We start from the raw sequence: 8,845 nt of genomic DNA on the forward strand, positions 1-8,845 counted from the left end.
AAACTCATGTTGAGTTTTAATTGATGTGGGGTCTTTAAGAGGTGATTAGGGGTCGGGCATGCTGTAATCCCAGCACTTTGGGAGGCTGAGGCTGGTGGATAACCTGAGGTCAGGAGTTCGAGACCAATCTGGTCAACATGGCAAGACCCTGTCTCTACTAAAAATACAAAAAATTAGCCAGGTGTAGGGGTGGGCACCTATAATTCCAGCTACTTGGGAGGCTGAGGCAGGAGAATTGCTTGAACCCAGGAGGTGGAGGCTGCAGTGTGCCAAGATTGTGCCATTGCACTCTAGCCTGGGCAACAAGAGCAAAACTCCATCTTAAAAAAAAAAAAAAACAAGAAGTGATTAGGGCCAGGAGCAGTGGCTCACATCTGTAATCCCAGCACTTCGGGAGGCTGAGGTAGGAAGATGACTTGAGGTAAGTAGTTCAAGACCAGCCAACTCCAGCCAATATGGTGAAACCCCATTTCTACTGAAAATACAAAAATTAACTAGGTGTGGTGGCAGGTGCCTGTAATCCCAGCTACTCAGAAGGCTGAGCCATGAGAATTGCCTGAACCTGGGAGGCAGAGGTTGCAGTGAGCCAAGATCGCACCACTGCACTCCAGCCTGGGTGACAGAGCGAGACTCCATCTCAAAAAAAAAGAAAAGAAAAGAAAAGAAAAAAGAAAAGAAAAGAAAAGAAAAGAAAAGAAAAGAAAAGAAAAGAAAAGAAAAGAAAAAAGAAAAGAAAAGAAAAGAAAAAGAGGTGATTGGGTGATGGCAAATCCATCATGAATGGATTACTGCTGCTGTTATTGCCGGGGTAGGTTAGTTATCACGAGACTGGGTTTATAATAAAAGTGAGTTTTGCCCAATTTCTTCTCTCTGCCTCACCAATTTGCTTGCACTTTCTGTCCTTCCACCATGGGAAGACTCTCATCAGATGATAGCACCATGTTCTTGGGCTTCTCAGCCTCCAGAACTGTGAGAAATAAATTTCTTTTCTTTATAAATTACTCAGTGGGTGACAGATTCAATAACAGAAAATAGACTAAAACAACAACAACAACAATAACAACAACAACTTTTTCATAAAGTGTTCTGTGCTTTTTTAAAAACAAACATCATATTCCTTGTGTGGTGAGAAGCAGAAGTATTATTATTCCTATTTTTCAGACAGAGAAAAAGGTTTAATAAGACCTAATCAAGTTCACACGGTTTTGGTGCAGCAGAACCATGCCTGAACTCTAAAACTCTAAAACTTCTAAAAGGTCTAAAAGTTCTAAAAGTTCATTCAGTCGCAAAAGGAAGACTCTAAAACTTCTAAAAGTTCTAAAAGTTCTAAAAGTTCATTCAGTCACAAAAGGAAGACTCTAAGACAAAGGAGTTACTTTACTTGCTTGCCAAAGGTTTGTTTGGGAGGCTACGCCTTAGAAAACCTGGAATAAAAAATACAACCTACTGAAAGAGAAACAAATTAGATTCCCAAAGTCACTAGACTTACTGTTTATCTGTTCATGGTGGGATTTTTTTAAAAAAAATTTTAATTCTTTGAGACAGAGTCTTACTCTGTTGCCCAGGCTGGGGTGCAGTGGTGTCATCTTGGCTCACTGCAACCTCTACCTGCCAGGTTCAAGGGATTCTCATGCTTCAGCCTCCTGAGTAGCTGGGATTATAGGCATGCACCACCATGCCCACCTAATTGTTTTTGTATTTTGGGGTTTTGTTATTTTGGCCAGGCTGGTCTCAAACTCCTGGCCTCAAGTGATCCTCCTGCCTCGGCCTCCCAAAGTGCTGGGATTATAGGCATAAGCCACCACAACCTGTCAGATTTTTTTTTTTTTTTTTTGCATATGGTTCTCATATCCTCAAAGATTATTACCCACCTTCAGAGATTGCCATTGGCAAAGTCAGAGATGCAGTTGTTTTCATGAGTCAGTAACTTATGGAGGAGACTTGAAGGTTTCATTTATTTTGGAAATTAGAATTAGAGGTTATGGCCCTGCTTATTTGTTTTCTTGCTTACCTCAAGGTGCAGAATGCTTTTATGTCCACTGGATGTGAAGTGCTCTCTTATTCAGAGTTGAGGCAGAGAAACTTTGTGTGGTGGCTCCTGCCTATAATCGCAGCTACTCCCCAGGCTGAAGCAGGATGACTCCTTGAGCCCTGGAGTTCAAGGCCACCCTGGGCAACAAAAGGTGTGAGACCCTTGTCTCACAAACAAACAAACAAAACAAAAAAACCAAACAAAGTTGAGGCAGAGTACAGGTGTCTGTTGTTTTCACACATCACACACACTACCAGGAATTCTACGGAGACCCAGCCAGTGGCTGTTAGCTATGAATCTGACCAGAAACAAGAACCTGGAAAAGGCCAAGCAGGTTCCGATTTTTCCTCTTCTCAGAAGGGTAGAGAATCAGTGCGTTTACTGGCTCATCAGTCTTTCTCTTTATCCTGATTTCTTTGACTGACTCCTTCAGGAAGGATAGCCTATGTGTCGGAGCTAGACTATATGGGTGCAATTCCCGACTCCACCTGTTCTACGGTGAGCAGGCCTGTGCAAACCTACCCCCAACGGCGGAGGGAACTGAAAGGCCAGATAAAGAGGCAGACACGCCCAGTTTCTCAGCAAAAAAGCATTTAATAAGAACTTAAAAGCAGAAGCCATGTCCCAGGCATCTGCAAGATGGTGGATCCCCTTGCTGTTACCCCAACCCAGACCCAGGCCTTATATACCGTAGGGAAAGGGTATCCGTGCTTCAGAAGGGATGTGTAAGACAATTGAAGCTGACTCCTCAGGGAAAGGCAAGAATGCTACCTGCATCATAGCCTATTGAAGGGGTGGCCTGCCCCTCCACACCTGTGGGTGTTTCTCATTAGGTGGAACGAGAGACTTGAGAAAAGAAATAAGACACAGAGACAAAGTATAGAGAAAGAAAAGCGGGGGCCCAGGGGACCGGCGCTCAGCTTACGGAGGACCCACGCAGGCACCGGTCTCTCAGTTCCCTTAGTATTTATAGATAATTATCTTTACCATCTTAAAGATAAGGGAGTGGCAGGACAATAGGATCGTTTTTAGGGAGGAAATCAGCAGTAAGACATAAGAACAAGGATCTCTGTGACATGAATAAGTTTAAAGGAAAATCCTGTGCCTTGAGATAAACCTTTTAGCGGCATTGTTTCATCCTATCACATGGGGATAAACCTTGGACAATACCTAGCTTTTCTAGGAACAAAGACACACCCTGCACGCCCAAAATCCATTAAACCTTGAGTCACCACAGCACATGTCTCTTGCAAGGACAAGGTTGGGGGTAGGGTCACAGATTAACAGCATCTCAAATACAGAACAAAATGTGAGTCTCTTATGTCTACTTCTTTCTATATAGACACAGTAACAGGCTGATCTCTTTCTTTTCCCCACACCTATAATTTGCTTAAGGGCAGGATTCATAGTAAGTGCCTGTTTATGATAACATCAAGGTTTTTTTAATCTAGGGGCTAGACTTTTGGTAAATATGTGTTCTTAACAGTAGATAAAGTAGAAATATTAGAGGTATTACTGGAACTGGGAGTTCATCAGAAGTCAACATGGTGTTTGAGTAGCCAAGACAGAGTCACTTTAGCCTCCACGCCACCATTATGATTCAAACCATTCTATGCCTCACTTTTCTCATCTGTAAAAGAGATCAGTGATATAAAACCCTTAAGGCGGCCGGGCGCGGTAGCTCACGCCTGTAATCCCAGCACTTTGGGAGACTGAGGTGGGCGGATCACAAGGTCAGGAGATCGAGATCATCCTGTCTAACATGGTGAAAACCCGTCTCTACTAAAAATACAGCAAATTAGCCGGGCATGGTGGCAGGCGCCTGTAGTCCCAGCTACTCAGGAGGCTGAGGCAGGAGAATGGCGTTAACCCGGGAGGCGGAGCTTGCAGCGAGCCAAGATCGCGCCACTGCACTCCAGCCTGGGCGACAGAGTGAGACTCCGCCTCAAAAACAAACAAACAAACAAACAAAACTCTTAAGGCTACTGCAAGATTACATAAATTAAGTGGTTTAGAGTAGCACGCGGCACATAGGCCCTATGTAAGTGTGAGTCATTATCCTTCAGTCAACAAACAACTTTAGAACACCAAGTGCCCAGGTCAGTGCTGGGATGCAGAGTTAACTAAGACATGGTCTCCGCATTTATTAGAGTCACTTCTTCTTTTTTTTTTTTTTAGACGCTCTGTCACCCAGGCTGGAGCACAATGGCACAATTACACTCACTGCAACCTCTGCCTCCCAGGTTCAAGCGATTCTCCTGCCTCAGCCTCCTGAGTAGCTGGGAGTACAGGCACGCACCACCACACCCGGCTAATTTTCGTATTTTTAGTAGAGACGGGCTTTCATCCGTTGGTCAGGCTGGTCTTAAATCCTGACCTCGTGATCCGCCTGCCTCAGCCTCCCAAAGTGCTGGGATTACAGGTGTGAGCCACCAGGCCAGGCCTAGAGTCACTTCTTTATTGCTCAAGTTGTTTCTTTCTGCTTTTAATAACACCTTTTGCCTCCTACAATGACATTCATTTTTTTGTTTTCTTTTCAAGTTTTTATCATTTTTGATAATAAAAAACTAAGTAATGCTTTAAATTATACTATAAATGTATCACATGTCCTCCTGTTCAGGGAAAACATACATCTGCTCACCGCCTTTAGTTCCCCTCTTCACATCTGCTGCCTAGTTTTGGCCAAGTGAACTTTCCATTGATATCCTGGGCTCTTTCCTCCCATTCCCATATCTGTTCTTTCTTCTCGGTCCCAGAGCCCTTGTCATTTTTGCACCCCTTATTTATGGATTTTCTCCTCTGACTGTACAAACTAATAACATACCTGAAAAGAGAACAGCCCAGTCATTGCTTGTTTCTTTTTTCTGGCTATTCGGTCCCTAGAAGTCTCTGAGTTTAATCAGGTTTTTTTTTTTTTTCCTGGGGAAAGAGCTTTAATATCCTGGTACACCATGGTGAGCAGAAGCCCAGGCAAAGCATCTACACAGGCAGGTGTGTGTGGTTTTAAGCCCACCAGGTCCCACTTTCTCTCATCACAGTCCCTCCCTAAGGTGCTGCCTAGAATTCTGCACAAGCATTCTTACTCCCAAAGCACAGGGCTTTCTTCCAGCTTGCTTTTCGAAGGAGGCATCTCAACCAGAAGGGCAAAGACAGAAGAAAGAGGAAAAACCAGGCAGAGACGCTGATACAGAGTTTACTGTTACGTGTTTGGCTGGGTGCAGAATTGCCCTCCCCACCCCTGGCCACCCTGGCCTCCTGGGAGGAACAGGCAGAGATGGCTCCAGATGGCTCTTGGCTGCCACTCTAGGCCTCAGGGCTTACACAATGAGCACAGCGGGTTCCACCTTCCGATAGGAAGTGCAAACTCGAATTCACAGTCAGACTTCACCAGGAGGGAGAGATGGTCTTTGGCTGAAGGCACTTTAATCAGGGAGCAAACCCAATGCCAGGGTTTGTCTTCCTTCTCGTTACTCTGATAAATCTAGACGCCACTCTGTTGGAAAACCAGCACTGCCTGCAGCTGGGGTTAGCGCACTGACCGAGTGAGGCATGAGACCTGCTCACTGAGAACTTCTCGTTAGGGCTGTTAGTGTGGTCAGCCAGCAGCTAGCATGGAGTGAACTGTTTTCCACAGGCAGCCTCATACTTCTTGAGCCGGCCCACTATCTTCTGGGTGCCATGCAGATCCACAAAGCAGAAAGGCCCTCCAAGACAAGGCGGGAAGCCGAGCCCAAAGATGGCTGTGATGTCTCCCTCTGCAGGTGTGGCCAAGATCCCCTCTCGCAGGCACATGACTGCCTCATCCACAAATCTTATCGCCAGGCGGAACTGGATGTCTTCGCCTGAGGAGACTTTAGACTTAGGAGGCATCTTTAGACTCACTAAGATACTATCCACGTCAGAATTCAAATTCTTACTCTTCACATTCTCCTGATAGATGTAAACGCCCTTCCCAGACTTGCAACCTAGGAAGCCCTTGAACACCATCTGTGTCAGCAGTTCTGGGTTTCCACCTCCACACCGCTCCCCAAAGGCTTTGCGCAGATCTTCCGCCACGTGTTTCGCTACATCCACCCCAACTTCATCCACCAGTGTGGCGGCACCCACAGGAAAGCCAAAGCTTGTGGTCAGGGAATCCAGCTTCTTGAGGTCAACTCCTTCCTGGAGGATTCAGATGACTTCAGACATCATGGGCGAAAGACATCTGGTGGTATAGAAGCCAGGTCCATCCTTAACCACAATGATGACCTTCGCCTGCTTGAGACCGACTGCTACAGCTGAAGCACTGGTGTCTTTGGAAGTTTTCTCGGTTGTAATCATCTCCAGCAGCTGCATCTTGTCAATGGGAGAGAAGTAGTGCATGCCAATCACCTTCTCAGGTCTTTTGCTGACAGCAGCGATTTCACTGATTGGGAAAGCAGATGTGTTACTGGCAAAGACACAGTGATCTGGAACCACCGCTTCTACTTCCTTTAGCACTCTGTGCTTAAGACTAAGGCCCTCAAACACAGCTTCAATCACCATGTCGACCTTTAAAACATTGCTAATCAAGCTGCCCAGCCAAGTTGCTGAAGATGGAATCCCTTTCAAATGATTCCTCTGGAGGTTTCAAATGATGTTAGAGCTTTCTTCTTCACTTTATCATTCAATCCTTTGAACACTTGTTGCTGTCCTTGGCCTAGCCTAGTGAGTGTGGCATCTTTAAGTATAGTCTTTAGCGTCTTATCCACAGAGACTTGGGCAATGTCTGCTCCCTTCAGCCCTTCACCAAGAATAACCAGATGCTTCACATCCTTCTGTGGAGCTCCAAATTTATTCTTCTTGCACAAGACCTGACCATTGCAGAGTCCCATCAAGGCCTTTGATTCACTGGTCATTGCAAGCTCTCCAAATTTCTGAGATTCAGAGAGAGAACCAGCATCACTCCCTTGCTCAATTCCAGTCTTTACCACATCAATTATTTTCAGAGGCGCAGGATAAAGGCCTTTAGTCTCCTTTCGCACTTTTTCTTCTACTTTTTTGGAAACCTGTTGCCTGACAAATGGAATGGTCATGGCGTACCCTGTCAATTTTTCCACCAATCCCTTGTCTCTCTTTGGAGAGATCTTATCAGCTAGACCTTTGGCAAAAGTAATTGCAACTTCTTTTGGTATTCGATTGCCCGTTACTCTGGAGGTTTTAGTCCTGTTCCCAGGGGTTCCACCAATCGGTCAACCAGTCCCATTTTCTTTGCCCTGTCTGCATGAATGTTTCTACTAGGCAGCATCACGTCAAAAGCAGCAGGCACACCCACCTTTTTGGGCAACCTTTGTGTGCCTCCTGCTCCTGGTAAGATCCCCAGCAAGACTTCAGGGGCACCTAATACGTTTTTCCGTCTTTTGTTGCTATTCTGTATTGGCATGAAATGGCAAGCTCAAGTCCTCCTCCCAGGCAGGATCCATTGATGGATCAAACAGGCTTTGTGACCTTCTCAAGTTTCTCAAATGTTCTCTATGCTTCTTGTGACATCTGTGTTACTTCTTGAGGGGTCTTGCAAGTGGCTAACATGTTGATATCAGCACCTGCAATAAAGCAGCCTGGCTTTGATGAGATAAGGGCGGCACTTCTGATGTGATTAGTAACCCAGATTTCATTCATAACTTCTGTGAACTCTGAATGCAGCTCTTCATTCAGTGTATTTACCTTGGAATTGGGAGAGTTAATTCGAATAATTGCCACATCCCCTTTGACTCCGTGGTTCATATGGGTTCTGGTCAGCAAAGCAGAAGACTGTAAAACTGCAGCATATATAACTTCGGGAGCAGAGGATCCTGAAGGCAGAGAAGTGGCTGAGGATGCCAATTGCCCAGTGGGCCACCATGTTGAGTTGAAGAGGACAGCAGTGGAGAGCGCTTTTAGCGGGGCCGGCCGAGCGGAGGAGTTTTCCTCTTAATCAAGATTTTTAAAAATTGAGGTGAAATTGACATAACATAGTATTAAGCATTTTAAAGTAGACAATTCAGTGGCGTTCAGCATATATAGACTTGTGTAACTACCACCTCTATTTTCAAAACTTTTTCCTATCCCCAAAAGAAAACCCCATATTCCTTAAGCAGCCACTCCCTAGTATCCTCTCTAGCTCCTGGGCAACTACCAGTCTGCTTTCTGCCTCTAGGGATTTACCTATCCTGGATGTATTTTCATAGAAATTGAATACTTCCATATAAATGAAATCATGCACAATGTGACCTTTCTAGTCTGTCTTAAGATTTTAGGATTATTTGCATGGAGCATAAATAACTAATTACAGAGCACATCCAGGAAAATTGTCTCAATGGAGAATTTTGATTTTATTTAATTTTTGCTGTAGCCGTGCCTCCTTTAGGGAACCTGTGGATGGAGGTCTAAAGTAACCTGAATGCATGGAGGTAGGGGCAGGCTGAATAAATTACCCACAGTGCTGGCATGTACTGAGTGAGTTACTAGTGTTGTTTTCTAACTGTGCTGAGATGGTTGACTCTTCCTTTCCTCCTCTGGTAACAAAGTGAAAAGGCCCTCATTGATTGCTACTTTTAGCCAATGTGTGGATGCGGGTGGGGAGTGTGTGGATCGGTGGGTAAAAGGGGTGAGGGGTTGTGGGGAGGGGGAAACTGGCTGCAGTGTGAACTAAAGAATTTGGAGCTGTTGATGTCGTTTGCTTCTCAAATCTCATTAAGGACACTGATTTTAATGAAAGCAAGAGGGGTTGTGATTTGATTAGTAGTGACTGAATAGATTATCATAAAAGAAAGGCAATCACCAGTGCAGACCCTAAAAGAAAAAACGCAGCCCGGT

At 45.0% G+C, this 8,845-nt stretch overlaps 1 pseudogene; it reads right to left on the minus strand.

Moving 5' to 3' along the window:
- Positions 1–4,952: 4,952 nt before the first annotated feature.
- LOC101023310 lies at positions 4,953–8,607 on the minus strand (annotated as a pseudogene).
- Positions 8,608–8,845: the final 238 nt, after the last annotated feature.

The sequence above is a fragment of the Papio anubis genome, chromosome 9 (assembly GCF_008728515.1).
Source record: "Papio anubis isolate 15944 chromosome 9, Panubis1.0, whole genome shotgun sequence".
Lineage (NCBI taxonomy): Eukaryota > Metazoa > Chordata > Mammalia > Primates > Cercopithecidae > Papio > Papio anubis.